Raw genomic sequence first — 15,441 nt, 5'->3', positions numbered from 1 at the left:
CCAAATAACTGTTATTGAAAAATCAGATAAGATGCTTTCCATTTAGCCATTCTTCCAGAAAACATTTTCCAATGCCTACTCTGGGCTATATTCAATGGCACATAATTAATAAGACACTTCATACTATATCTACCCTTAGCTTATATTATTCCTGGTGCCCGCCCCCCTTGCTTACTTTTGCGTATTTGGCAAACTCCTCACCCACACATGCTTACATTCCCACCTCTGCAAAGGCACTCCTGAGGCACCGAAGCAAAATTCACAATTCTTTCCTTTATGCTACTAATGTAAGATCTTGTGTGTCCATTATTGTCTTTATCACATCACTTAAAAATTCTTTAAATGTCTGTCTTCGCTATTTTTCAACTTTACCGAGGCATGTGTAATCTCTTAACCAAATTTATTTCCTAAAACACTAACAAGGTTTTGTGAGTTAAGGTCCTCAACAAATGATTCATGAAAGAATGAAAGACTCCCTACCTCCAGTGGGGATTGAATGTCTCTTAGCTCTAAACATCCTTCTGGAGAGATCTCTCTGCTTCTGGTATGGACCCCAATCTCTTAGATTGGAATAATATCCCACCACAGTACTCTAAAGACTTGACTATGTTCTCCTTAAAGGTCAGTACCTTCTTTATTTCCCTCAGGTCACAAAGTCTTTCAGTATGCTCCATATTCAACTACCATTATACCCTCCTCCGACCCATAATTTTGGATAGAAAGACATTTGTGTATCTTAGAGTCCAAGACAGAGTCTAAACCTTCAGCAAACCATAGCAGTATGATCCATGTACTTTCTAAAAGTTAGGGCATCTTTAGTCTTTAATGAGGAGTCAGAGAACAAGTGAACATCTAAGTGAACTACCTTTCCAGATCTTGAAACCTATCAGGGATCTGAAAAAACTCAACTTTTTGGACCTTGTGACATTTTAGTTGATCTTAATTTAAAAGCACAGAGATTCCTGTTTTATATATGCAAAACAAAGTAGACAAGAATGCCCTTTCCAAAAACATTTAATTTTATTCCATATTTTAAAATAGATTTAGAGACATACCAACAGCCTTTAAATTTTTTATTCTCCATTGAATAAATCCTATGAATTTGGGTGTTGGCTTCATTGTGACGTTTGCCAAATATACACAACTCCAATAGTTACAGGTTTGAGTCCGCTGAGTGAAGAGTTACCATGTTTTAAAGATTCATTTGCATTTTAAATGGGGGTGATATGCTTTCCTTATATTCAAATGGGCTCAGAGCCATCTCTCCACCAGGCACAGCAGAAGACAAATAGCTACATCTAGCTGTCTTTCCATCTAACGAACTTCAGAATTCCTCAGAGATGATAATTTGTTTTGTGACTAACTACATCTGTATGTTATCCGCATAGTTTTCACTATTTTGAATACCATCTTCCTATGTACCATTTGGGAGGGAGAATAATATTCTGGTTGGTGTATATAAGACTCTGGGTTTGGAAATAAGAAATCTTATTCAGAATATGAGAATTTTACCAAAAGTTTGTCAACAAGTCTAGGTGATAAAAAGGCCCTGTGAGCTTAGGTTTACATTAACTCCTTGTTTTCAACTACCAAATCAAGTGTAAAGTAAATGATTATTGAGATACCTATATCCTTAATGGAAAATGGAAAAACAAGGTTGGGGCGCCTGGGTGGCTCAGTCATTAAGTGTCTGCCTTTGGCTCAGGTCATGATCCCAGGGTCCTGGGATCGAGCCCCGCATCGGGCTCCCTGCACTGCGGGAAGCCTGCTTCTCCCTCTTCCACTCCCCCTGCTTGTGTTCCCTCTCTCACTGTGTCTTTCTCTGTCAAATAAATAAATAAAACTTAAATTAAAAAAAGGAAAACAAGGTTATATCAAGAGTATGCAAACCTCTCATCCTATTGTCCCACTTTAAAGATATTCCAGCTCTTCAGTCCTACTGGCCAGAAAACAGAAGGTGAAGTGACCACTTATTTAGTATTTTCTTACAGGCAGGCTTACGTGAATTATGTGAATTATGAGTCAAAGTAACAGAAAGCATAATCAGCCCAACTCCCTGAGGTTTACCATTACAACAGAGAAAAGTCTGAGGAAGAGGAAAACACTTCACCACTCCTGCAATGGAAAGAAATTAATTCGCCCAGTTGTGCAAACCTAGAGGGCTACCCTGAACTCACTGAGTTAGTGTGGATTGTTGAGGCAAAGATAGATTGTGCATAATAACCATGGGGCCAGGAAAAGATTAACACTGTGAGTGCTTAAACAGATTCTAGGTGATGATTATGCAGACCCTTAGAAAGTAGAAGGTTGATAAAAATGCAGAAATGCAACTGCTTTGTCTCTTTCAGATAACTGATACTTGCATTAGGACATTCCATAAGACGGAACCAAGCTTTTTCACATTTTAGCTTCCAGGACAATATAATTCTCTCACCACACAAAGCACGCCAGAAATCCTTGAAGTTCAATAAAATGTATCCAGTTTCAACAATTTTAAAGTCTTCAATAGAGCTGCACAGGAACTTTGGTAAAATCTATTTCAAACGGTCCATTATCAATTCCTCGTCTTTCTGTGGATCTGAAAATATATTAGCTAGACACTCATCTTATTTTAGCCTTAGAATGTATATCATTTTTGTTTGTTTGTTTTTTCCAGACACAGGCAATTAAAGGATTGGAAAATAGCTCATGGAAAGCTCCAAAGAACTGATCCTCAGAGAGCAAATCTTACAACACCAAACAACCCCAATTTCCCTTGGGCATCTCTGCTGACAAGAGTTATTGCTGGTTAGATAAAGCAACTAGAAGATGTATACGCAATCCTTCACAATTAAATAATCTGCTTACCACATAACTAATATTTACTGAGAGGCTGATTGTTGGAATTTTCTTTACTCATCTGATGCTTCCACATGACTCATTCCAGAGTTTCCTTGAAGATGGTACTCTATCAATTTTGTATTGAATACATGTAATTTATTGATATGTAGTTCTCTGTGTTGTGTATCTTACCCAGTTATTTTATTTTAGAATCTCAAGGGCTTTGTATCTTGAAGCCAAAACAATCTGTTGGAAATAAGCAGCAGAGAACAGAATCTCTCTTACCTGCTTGCTGCCTAACAAATCAAAACACACTGAAATCTGGGTTTATTAGAGAAGGTTTGGGATAAAGAAATAAAATTAAAACTGACTTGTCAAATGGGACTCCCTGCTGCTTAATCCCATGTGTTGCCATAGCAAGATGCATCTGTTCAGCTATTAAATATGTTAGTGAATATGATATAGACAGCTGTGGCATTATCAAATATTCTCAGTGTCTATTAAACTCCACAGTTACACATTTTAATTTTACCTTTCATTAGCAAAACTCGAGGTGGTAGCACCTTGCAAACAATTTAAAAAGTTCAAAGAAAGACTATCATTTGGGTTATACGTCACATATTTAAATTATATTCATGTATTACTAATAAAAAAATTGACAAGCGAACTAAAATATTCTCGAATTTTAAATGTGGTTCTATCAGCTGTGATTTAACTCATAATGGATGCAATAAGACTCAAGTAAATAATCATGTGTAGAATTTGAAAAACTTAAAGAGCTCCGTCCTTTTTTCCCCTTCTGAACGTTTACTTCTTTCAGTTTAATCTTAGCCATTATCAAATGGCACACAACATATGAGCTGGTCCCTTGATGTAATCTACTTTCTGAGCTCCAGAACTTTCTCATTTAAATGACCTATCAAGAGCTAAGTCATCTATGCCTTACTAAACGCTTAATAGCAGAATGTATCCATTGTTACTCTGTTTGTTGTATTAAGATTAACCACAGTAATGTTGACAATATTCATACATTTAAAAGCCTGTCACGTTCCAATGCTGTGGCGCAAGTCCTGGGGACTGCATGGTCAAAATAAGAAGTGACGAGGGGCAAAATGAAGAATTATGGAGTGTGTGGAAGGTGAAGAACACAGAGGCAGACTGAAAGGAATACAGCCTCCCACTGGGACATTAACCCCTTGCCTGCCTGGCTCTTCAGAAAACTGTGTAGCACTGGGTTCCGAAAAAGAGCTACATGCTTCATGAACTTGTTATCCAGCCCCCTTAGCCCACTGCTGTTCTGAGAATGTTGTCAGGATACGAGAAAAATTGTGACCAAAGCTAAAGGGGGGGCTGGTATCACCTCTAAACCAATGGAATGATTAAAATGTAAACACACTCACGTCAAATAGGCCAGAAAGGAAAATCATTCTACGGAGCTCAAGTTCTTAAGGAATGATGAGGGCAGTTGGTACTTATATTAAAATGCCCCATTTGTGACATACTTACATACTTGTTGGTGGGAGTGTTTGACAGTACAGTGTTCTTAGAGGACAATACTGCAATAAATATAGTGGTTCTGCTTGTAGAAATTTATCTTCCTAAAAACATTACACATATGAAATAATCTTTTTTACAAAATTAAGAAAACTTCTATCCTGTGTAATACTAAATATTCTGAAACCATTAAACAAAATATCCTTCACTAGGGAATGGTTTGATAAATTATAGTGTATGCATGCAATAGGGTATTATGAAGTACGTATGAGAGTATATGCTCTAAAATGGAAAGATATCCAAAATATACTGAATAAGAATAATCAAGCTAAAGAATAGTATGTATCATACAGAAACATTTTAACTTTTTAAAGAATGTTCAGGTGTGTCAGCATATACACAACTATTTACATATGCAACATATACATAAAAGAAAAGAAGTATATACGGATATGCATAAAATTAAAGATTAGAATTTCAGACACCACAGTAAAAAGATTGGTACATTACAGTCAGTTTTTACCTTTTATTTTCATTGTATTTAAATTTTTCAAAAAGTACTTTTATGATCTAAGAAGATAAAATTTATTAAAAATGTGGGTTGTTTTCTGGAAAATAAATAGAGACATAGGACAACAAATAAAATTCAACTCCCTCTGAACAGCCTGTTATAAAATATTATTGGCCTTGAGGACCTAATTCTATGTATCACTAATCTATTGAATCCAGTTTATGTCTAGACAGAAGAATCCAAAACAAAAAAAAAAAAAAAAGAAAGAAAAAAAGGGCAGTAAATAAAAAAAGACAGTTAAATAACAGAAATACAGTCTACTGAGGAGAAAGTTCACTGAAAACTAGTTACTTATGAAGCTGATGGCTATATTATGGTCCTCCCATAATAATGAACAATATCCACATTTCAATTTGAAATACCAAAAAACATCCCCAGCCAACTTCATTTATCCAACACTCTTTGCGAGACAAATGACTGTCTAGCAACTGGTCTGGAATTAGGCATTGGCCGGGGGGGGGGGGGGGGGGGGGGTGAAGGCTAGAATTTACAACCCATTTCCAAATGTGAAATTTCTCTGCAATGCCTGTCCTTTAAAGAACAAACGAGCAAAAGTTCTGAAACCTACATGGCAGGCTGCCTGACCCCGCTTCACACATAACTGCTAAAATTTCAGTCCCATTTCTCTGCGGATGCTCTGTGGGAAACGCAGCCTCCAAAGCCTGGCTTTTACTGCTAATTAACAATAATGAACAGGATGACATACTTTTGCTTTGAAGACTTCTGTCAGGAAGATGTCCAATCAGCAAGAAATACAAGCAATAGATATATTCCCTATCTCCCCCCCCTCATTTACATGCTGAGATACACAGAGACTCTACTCAAAAAAAAAAAAAAAAAGTAGGACAAGCTGTCTAGGCTTTAGGCATTAGCTTTAGAACCCGGGAAAAGGCTGGAAGCTGCTACTCCCGCCAGCTTCCAGAGTATTGCAGGTTATTTTTAGATTCATCTCCACGGAAGACCAATAGTCTTGTGGCAGTATTAGTTTAGCCCGACATTTAGGCGCGACTCAAAAAATAGCAACACCACCTATTAATTCCACCCATTAAAGGAGTTTTAATACCAAATACCGTGTGTTCTGCCATGGTACTGTTATTTAGTGAATTCTTGTTGAAGGACACAGAAGTTCCACCTTGTGCCCATGCTTAAGGAATCTCACAGTGCAATGCACAGTAAAGACTCAGTGCCTTAGGATCAGTAAATTGGTTTGCATGATCATTTGAAAAAGTACCTGAGTTAGCCTGAAACTTCCTTCGCACAAAAGAAAAACGGGGCTTTGAAGTCAGAACTGGCTATGTGATTTGGGTCAATTATTTAAAAATGCAGTTTGCTCATCTGTAAAATTGAGATAATAATTCATACCTCAATAGGTTAGTGTGAATATTAAATAATTTTTATGCAAAGTGTTTAGTGTTCGGTCCATTGCAAGCATTCAATACATGCTAAATAGTATTGTTTAGTTGTTGTTGTTCTTACTAAGCAAATGAACAGGGTAAGCATGATTTCAGAGGGAAATTTTAACCCTACTTAAGATAATTAACAGTACCTTCAAACTTTTAATATATATTAATTAAAATCATTTTTAAAAGCTCGTTTAACAAATAATCAATTTCACCTCCATCATTTAAGCACATGTCAGAGGTTAGCACAGCAGGAGGGAAAAAAAAGAGGATGGTCAAATTGCCAGAGTAGTGAAGGTTGATTACCCTCTACACCATAATCAACTAAAGTTGATTACCACTGAGGGCTGGCTTGCTAGCTTTCTCTGTCTCTTTCTCTTCTTCTTTTTCTTTCTCTCTTTTTCTCCAGTTGGATTCATCTCTTCTCATCAAGTCAGAATGCAGGGAAATGTATCAGAGACGTTTTTATATAAATACCCAAAATAATACAGACAGCAGATAAAAGGCACGCCTAGACTAAATCTCAGGGAAGTGACTACCTATTTGGAATATTTGAACCTGAAAGTGGCGCTGGTCAACGATCTAAGACGAAAGACGTTCTTCCTTCCCTCAGAGAACACCATGTGGATAATGAGACCATTTTGTGATAGGCCTCAGCACGTGGGCCTCTGCCTGGAGTGTGTAAGCCTCCACGGATTGTAAATGGGGAGTCCCAGGACAGTGTCACATGCTTTCACCATTATCCTTTGGGAGTCTACTTCATACTGAGTTCCAAGAAGAGCACTCCTCTTGTGAGGTCGTGCACTTCAGTGGAAAACTACCAGCCTGGGGTGGGGGGAGGGGGAGCGGGGAACGAGATGGGGAGGCCACAAGCCAAAAAGAGAGGCTCCACTCACTCACACATGCACATGGTTTCATCAATAAATATTATTAACGTGTATTAATAAGCACTGTACTAGTGTGAAAATACAGAGATATAAAGATATATAATATATGGTCAGTGACCTTGAAGAGTTCGCAACTTACTGAGCTGGAAGGACACAGAAGGAAAGAGCTGCGAGTTGGTCAGTAATACAAGAGCATTAAAAACAAAGCGCTATGGTAGTACCAAGAAGGACGTGATTAGTTTTGCCCTAGGGGACCAAGGAAAGCGTCACATATAAATGCAATATATGATCCAGACAAATAAAATAGGCACCAGACTAGGAAGGAGAGGAGGGCAGGTAGGAGTGGGAGGAAGTAGGAATACCTCGGAGAGAGAAGCAAGCATGAACAAAAGCTCTCTGGAAGTCTATGTTTGCTGACCGTCATTTCACTACCGGTACAGATTTTTTTTTGAAAATCGCGTTTCTCTGCCTTTAAAAATATGTATGCCCCACCTTTACAAGTCAGACTAATTACAAAAGCTGGCTAGCTAATTACAAAATGGTTGAAGCAATTAGTCAACCAGGTAACTTTCTATGCATTTATTTAAACTAGAAGATGGTTTATGTAGCTGGTATCTGGAATGCTCAGTAATTCATGTGATGTGTGGTATGCTAAGAGCTAAAGTTGTCTGACTTTATAAAACTGGATTCAGCAGAGTCATTGGGTGTAACCTGAGGAGAGACTGCTTCCTGTATTCCTCCTCCCTGCCCCACACACGGAAGCCCAGGAGTCAGACTGTCTGAGTTCAAATTTTGGCTTTATTCACCAGCTGTCTGGTGCCTTCTTTCCTTGTTAACCGAATGAGGACAATGGTTTTTCCTCATAGGGTTTTTCTAAATACTGGATGGGATAACATATGTAAACTTAGATTAGTTATGAGATTATTAATTGCTTTTATCAAAAGCACGTTAAAGAGGGCTTCATAGAGTTTAAAAACCTTTAATTGTGCCTTTATGACGTGAAGGTTTGAAAAACCAGCCTATGTCTGTGTTCTGTGGCTAATGTATCACTAGATGAGATTTATTTATTAAATTCTAAGCTACATAACGGCAAAGCCAGGCCTCACTTTACTCTGTATTTCCAGTGCCTTGAAAGGTGCTTGTGGGGAAAAATAAAATAGAAAGGTTTGTTAAATGCATGAATTAAAGAAAGAATATGTGTGAGTTGCAGTGGAAGTAGCCATGTCAGGAGCTGGAAAATAAGCCCAGATTGTAAGTACTCACTGAGGCCAGCTGAGGAGTTTGAGCTATTTGTACTATAGATCAGTAGTTCCCCAACAGAACCAGTTAAGGTGTGGTTCACCAGACACTTGCCTCAAGATACCAATCTATAAAGATGCAACAAATATATTGGAAATATGCTAGTAGTTAGCTCACATTTGCATCTGTAACTCACCCCAAAGAAGTTAAATATAAACTGATTGCTCCTGAAGTTAAATACAAACTGATGCCCTTGACTGGAGCAGCAATGACCTATTGCCCTAGAACATTTTCAGAATGCACACATGCAGTTTAAATTGGCAGAACTTGTAGAACCAAAAGATTATTTCAACTTTTTTTTTTTTTTTTTGTCATTTGCTAAATTCCAAGCTTAAGCTGGGCTCCGGGAATACAAAGCTGCACAAAATAGATCAAAGTCCTTGCTCTCTTGATGCTTACTGCTGCTCAGTATCTCACTGTCCAACACGAATGAAGAATGGGCCATTGGAACTTGATCACTTTACTCTGATCCAAAATTTTACACGGGTCACAAAATTGCTAACAAAAACAGGGGAGAGTAAAAAGACTACAAAAAAATAGTAAAAGGTATTTTGCCAATTTTTTTTCCAGACAATTGACTGTGTCTGTATACACAATTTTGATAAACGGAAACAACACTTCCTAGTGAAAAAAAGCAGGGAGGGGGCGCCTGGGTGGCCCAGTCGGTTAAGCATTTGCCTTTGACTCAGGTCATTATTCCAGGGTCATCGGGCTCCCTGCTCAGCAGGGTGTCTGCATCTCCCTCTTCCTCTGCCTCTCTCCCCACTCACGCTCTCTTTAAAATAAATAAATAAAATCTTTTAAAAAAGGGGAGGGGAACAAGGAGAGTCAGGCATGGATCCCAGCACTCTACCCATGACTGTCTGTACCCCTTCCCTCCCTGTTCTGCGAGACTGTGTCTCAACTTCTTACCTGCTGCAAGACTGGTCAGGGATGAGCACAGATTCCCTGTTCAGTCTACCAATTTGAAACTCCTCCATAATATTATGGAAACATTTCTGGAATTTGGTGAGAAACAGATTAGTCAGAAGAGTAAGCATGCAAGAGATGTCAGGTTTTAATCTGTGATTGTGAGATGGGCATATGGTTGGGAGATGGCGACTTCAGTTTTTTCAGTTTGAGGTGTCCATGAGACATCCAGCTGGAAATGCTGAGTATAGCGATCAAAAGGGAAGTGAGGACTGAAGATGTGTATTTGGGAGTGAGCAGTCTACATTTCCAAGCTAACATTCAGAGTAGAATTTTAAGAATATTAAGATCGACTTATTTTCATAGACCAAAAAGCCCTAAGAGCCCATTAAATTTTAATCTTTCACCAAAGAGCTTTTCTGGTCTGCCAATCTTGTATTTCTACTCTTCGTTGGGCAGGAAGGTTCAGGAGGAAGTGTTTTTCTTGATAGGAAGAGCCCACCATGAAAGCGTCTTCTTGGAAGCGTAATAATGGCAGAATGTTCTTCCAGGGCTGTGTTTGTCGGCAGAAAGTTAAACAGCTAGTCCTCTTGATCTCCAGGAGGGTACAGTCCTCCTCTGTCTTGACCTAAGACTCCTGAGGTCCAGCATACTACCTCCCAAAACTCCTAAGGACAACATAAATTGGATTTCACAGCTCTGACAGTATTTGTTTTCATCAAAATAACTTTCTTAAGCCCAGTGAATAATATCTCCAGTTCTTTCCTCCTGATTTAAAAAATAGATTATTTATGCCTACTATTAACTTGAGTGTCCCCTAGGTATATTCACCTAGGTCATTTCCTTCCTTTGTTGAAATGCGCTGCTTGTGTCTACAGTGGCCCAACATCAGGACTCCATTGCCATAGTCTCACTTTCATCTTGTTTCCTGATCTGTGGCAGACATGTTTGCTCTGCTGCTTGCATTTTTAAACTATTACTTTCAGGGCGCCTGGGTGGCTCAGTTGGTTAAGTGACTGCCTTCGGCTCAGGTCATGATCCTGGAGTCCCAGGATCGAGTCCCGCATCGGGGTCCCTGCTCGGCGGAGAGTCTGCTTCTCTCTCTAACCCTCCTCCCTCTCATGTGCTCTCTCTCTCTCATTCTCTCTGTCTCAAATAAATAAATAAAATCTTTAAAAAAAATAAAATATAAAATAAAATAAATAAACTATTACTTTCATGCATTTTGCTTATGGCTTTCAGTGTTTTTTGGCAATAAAGGGAGTTTTCCTGATCAGTGTACGAATGACTTCTAATTCAGGATGCATTCCCTAAACTAGTTCTTAACCCTCAAGCAATGTCTTCATTACTCTTTTTCCTTCAATCTATATTGTGTTTAGACTTCTGCAAAGCCAGAATCCTTAATAACTTGTTTTCATATGCTTTCATTGCTGTTTATCATTTCTTCCTCAGACATGTGGGCTGTCTGGATCATAAGAATAAACATATCAGATATGTTCTGAGCATGGGAGATCTTAACCATGTCTTCTCCTGGGAATCTCTTAATAACTAGCTCAACTTCTCCTGAATTCCTAAGCTCATATAAGATTATAAATGCTTTCTGTTTTAAGCTACTAAATTGTGGGTAAATTTATTACACAGAAATAGATAACTAATATAGTATGAACTTCATCAAAGGTGATCAATAATGATGTGCTGAATGAACCAAAGAGATGTTATTTGAAAATAGGCTTTGAAAAATAGCTACAGAAGAAATGGAAGTAATGCCAATAGTTAGAAAGGATTCAACAAGAGGTCTCTTGTTCTGGCAGCTTGGCATAAGAAAAGATGACTTGCTATGGCAACTTGTCAGGGCCTAACTGAGAATGGAATTGAAGCTATTTTGTAAAATAGTTTGAGGTCCACCACAAAGTAATGGGTCAAGAAGAGGAGTGATCATTGGTTGGAGCAGAAACTATGCATAAGATTTTCTCTACCCACGTAATGCCTCGGGCATTGTTTCAACAGTTCTTCCAAGGAGATTCCAGAACCCTAGACTTCTTCCTGCTAGCTCAGGAGGCTACAAGATCCCAGGGACAACCCTGAAAACACCCAACATTGGAACAGAGAAGCCTATGACTGAGCAGAATCCAGATAGTGAGACAGAAATGAGAAGAAACTATCTGGACAGAATTAGATATAGAGAAATGACAAGAAGTTCATTTAAAAAAGAAATGGATTAACAGGGGCGTCTGGGTAGCTCAGTCAGTTCAGTGTCTTGATTCGGCTCAGGTCATGATCTCAGGGCATGGAACCTGCTTAAGATTCTCTCTCTCCCTCTGCCTTTCCCCTTACACACACTCTCTCTCTCTCTCAAATAAATAAATAAATAAGTAAAATTTAAAATTTTTTAAAAATTAAAAAATGGATTAATAAATTTCACTGGGGTAGAAAGCTAAGTATAGAATTATGGGAAAATGGACCTGAAAATGAAAATTAAGATCAGAATATTGAGGACATTAAATATTAAGCATAGACTGTGACTTTACCTGTATATAGTTGGGAGGCATCAGTGTGTTTAACAGAGAAATCAGTGCATCAAAGAAACATTTTAGCAAATTAACCTGATATAAGGATATAAAATGGCCTGGAAGTTCTGGTTCTCTTATTAAATCTCACAGCAATAGAATTTCAAAGAAGGAAATAATTCTAGAAATCTAGAAATCAAATTCAGAGAGTTACTGATACACCAAAGGTAACAACCAGTAAATCAGAAAATGAGAGATTGAATTTACTTTGCAAGAGGAAAGGAGAAGAGAAGTAGTCTGTATTGATGCACTTGACCACACCCGTCCCCAAAATAGAGACTGTTTTAAAATATTGGGATAGCACTTAATCCAACATAACTATGACCATCACTTCTCCCATTTTCCCCAAAAATAACCTACATCCTTCATACCTTAGAAGCTTGAACAAGAATTTTACAACACATAGTAAAATGACATCATTTTATTCTTTCTTTCAAAATACTAGCCAAAAAAGCCACATGTTCTTTAATTCATGTAAGAACCAGGAAAACAAAACCAAATAAAATATCTACTGATATGATTAACAGGGTCAAATTTAAATATTATATGACAAAGTGAAAACTCTCAAAATAGGTGAATCTGTTGGTTAGAAAAAAATTTTCAGATGGAACATAATTTAAACTCATGAAGGACTAATTGGATTTTATCTTATTGATAGAGGTATGCACTCGTATATACTTACTGACTTTAAAATGTTTTTAAATTTAGTTTTAATAAAGCAGTATTATAAAGTATAAAACATTAAATGATATTTATTTATTAAACAGAATATATTAAAGCAATATAAAATGTAGAGATGCAGAGAAAGATGAGAAAGTGTTGACTTGTCACTGATAGCGATAAGTTATTTTGGGACAAGTCATATTTTAACTCTAAATATATTATGCTTCTAGTCTATACTAAAACCACTGATCAAAAGGTGTATTTCTAAATCAAAATCAATTAAGAGCTGGGTTTCAAAAATAAGGCTTCTGACCTAGGAAAGCACAAAGAAGAAACACTTAAGGCAAATATGTACAATTCACTAATCAAATTTGTAATGCTCTTTCATGCTCCCAAGATGAAAGAATTTCAAAGAACACTTCCCTCATCCTCTCCCACCACCCTCCACACAGTTCCTCTGGTCAGAACCGATGCACACGTTAATATTCATGGCAGTGAATGAGCACATTTGCACTGGCTTTCTTCTGTAAATCAAAGCGGGGTTAAGTAATCTCTAATTAATGTTGCCAGACTGATGTATACGCGATGCTTTCTCTAGAGTGGCAACACTAGTAACATTTCTAGATATATCTTATAAATTGATTTTTAAAATAAATTAGATTTTTTTTTTTGCTTATTGCTTCTGAGAATTTTTTTACTCAATATTGATTAAATAATCTTCAACATGACTAATTTAAATATGTATAACACCCTATGGCTTAGAAGTCACTTCTTTATATTCTTTATCTTAAAAAGCTATCATCTATTAATATTCTTACGAATATACAGATAAGAAAGTTAAAACTGCAAGAGGAAGAAATGGAGATGAACCCAGATAGAGTCATTTTGGGACAAAGTATGTTTACCATAAATAATCTAAGCTACCTGGTGATCAGGATCCCATTTGACTCATTCATTCATTCATCCAACAAATACTTACTGAGATAACTATTAAGTGGTAAGCTCATTTATTTTTGTATCCATAGAGCTCAACATAGGCCTGGGCCATACTAGTTGCTCAGAAAATCTTTCTGGAAAGTCTTCAAGCATGTACTGAAATGAACATTGAAAAGCCACATTCTATATTATGTTATGTTTCTTATTAATCATCATTATTATCAAATTATGTTCTCTGCCATTAGATAGTTTATCTCTATTGGAAAATAATGGGCAGATATGAAATGACTGGAGAACAATTCATGATAAAGGTAAGTTACAATAAATGAGATAATTACTAAAGAGAGATAATCATTCATACAACAAAAATTCCCACCACACACTTCCTTAATTTAAACCATCAACTACTATAATCAATTCTCACTTGAAGATTCAGACATCAATAAAAATATGCAACTTTTCAATAATATAGCTACTGCATATCAAGTGCTATATTTTTCTATGTTACAAACAAGTCTTAAAGACTTTCTCAGATACATAGAAACTAAACTGCATCTGTGACTTCACATTAACTAATGAAAAGCTGACTGCCTATTCTTCGCCTAAGCCATCATATTTTCAATATATAATTCATTAATTCATTTATTACTTCAGAAAATATTTGAGTACCTGTATTCTAGGCTCTATGCTAATTAATTGCTCCTCACTTCATGTGTTTATCTTGCCCTCATCCCTCCTAACACCTCACAAATTTCAATAGCAACATCATATAGCTTTGAGGTTAACAGTAGTAGCATTAATATTAATATAATTTAAAAAATCTATAAAAACTAGGCCACCTGAATCAAAAACCATTTTGTTCCAAGTTATTATAGTTTAAAGGTACAATTAATCAAAATTAAAATATGATTATATTTTCAAGTAAAAATCAAACATGATCATTCTGATAAAAAGGGATGATGTCAAATATTAACATCTTCATCAAAATTATGTGCCAATCATATTTTAAAACTTATCTAACTGAAATGGCATAGTACATTTCGGCAAGACCATAGCACCTTTTGAGGAGTACAACCAACTTACTGGTTAATTTACTAATTAAGGGTAGAAATACAATTCTTAAAGATTAGTACAATTTATATTTGGCTGACCTTGAGGGTTTACAGAAGTTTTTCTGGAGTTCAATGGATAATAATAACTAACTTTTACAGATAAAACGTATCATGTATGGTATTAGGTTAATTTTTAAATCAGGTACATTCACAAGCCAAAATCAAACAATACTAATAAACAAACTACAAATCTTGTTTTCCTTTCAAATTTCCATTTTTGAAAGAAGCAGAAGAAATGACTTGAGGGAAATTGGCATAGACTGAAGGGTACCTAAATAATTTGATAAAATAGGGTCTGAATATTCTCAAATTTAAGTATTATTATTAAGAATACTTCTATCACCCGTTGTTAACAACTTTGGTCCCTAGACACTTCATTCCCCTTCTCTTTTCTTCCTCCTTCCCTTCTTTTATACTCCCACCCTCCTTCTTTTTCTCCCTCCCTCCCTTCCTCCCCTCCCCTAGCCTTTTTAAATTTCTATCTCCTCTTCCTCTTCCTCTTCCCAGTACCCAACATTATAGGAGTTACATTAGTAAACTTCAATAATGTAAAATACAAAACAAAACAAAACAACCCTGGTCTTGTGTTTATTTGGTTTGTATGTTGAAACATGGAAAGAAGTGAACTTGTCTCCATATAAACGACTTGCTGAGTCATTAACAGCTGATCACCACTTGTCAGCAATGAGAGAAAAGGGAGGGAGATAAGTTTTAGTTGGCCAGATTTGAACTAAGACAGATGCTAGTAATGGAGACAGGAAGCATAAGGATGACCAACAAGGG

The 15,441-nt window shown here is 36.7% G+C and overlaps 1 protein-coding gene across 19 annotated transcripts in view; it reads right to left on the bottom strand.

Moving 5' to 3' along the window:
* The window catches only part of NRXN1 (neurexin 1), a 1,136,941-nt gene that overhangs the window by 298,017 nt on the left and 823,483 nt on the right, over window positions 1–15,441 (bottom strand). The window lies entirely within an intron of this gene.

Source organism: Mirounga angustirostris, unplaced genomic scaffold, assembly GCF_029215605.1.
Source record: "Mirounga angustirostris isolate CCGP_5_RB_7025 unplaced genomic scaffold, mMirAng1.0.hap1 SCAF_10, whole genome shotgun sequence".
Taxonomy (NCBI): domain Eukaryota; kingdom Metazoa; phylum Chordata; class Mammalia; order Carnivora; family Phocidae; genus Mirounga; species Mirounga angustirostris.
Note: the sequence above shows the minus strand (reverse complement) of the source record. Positions and strands in the feature narration are given on the sequence as shown.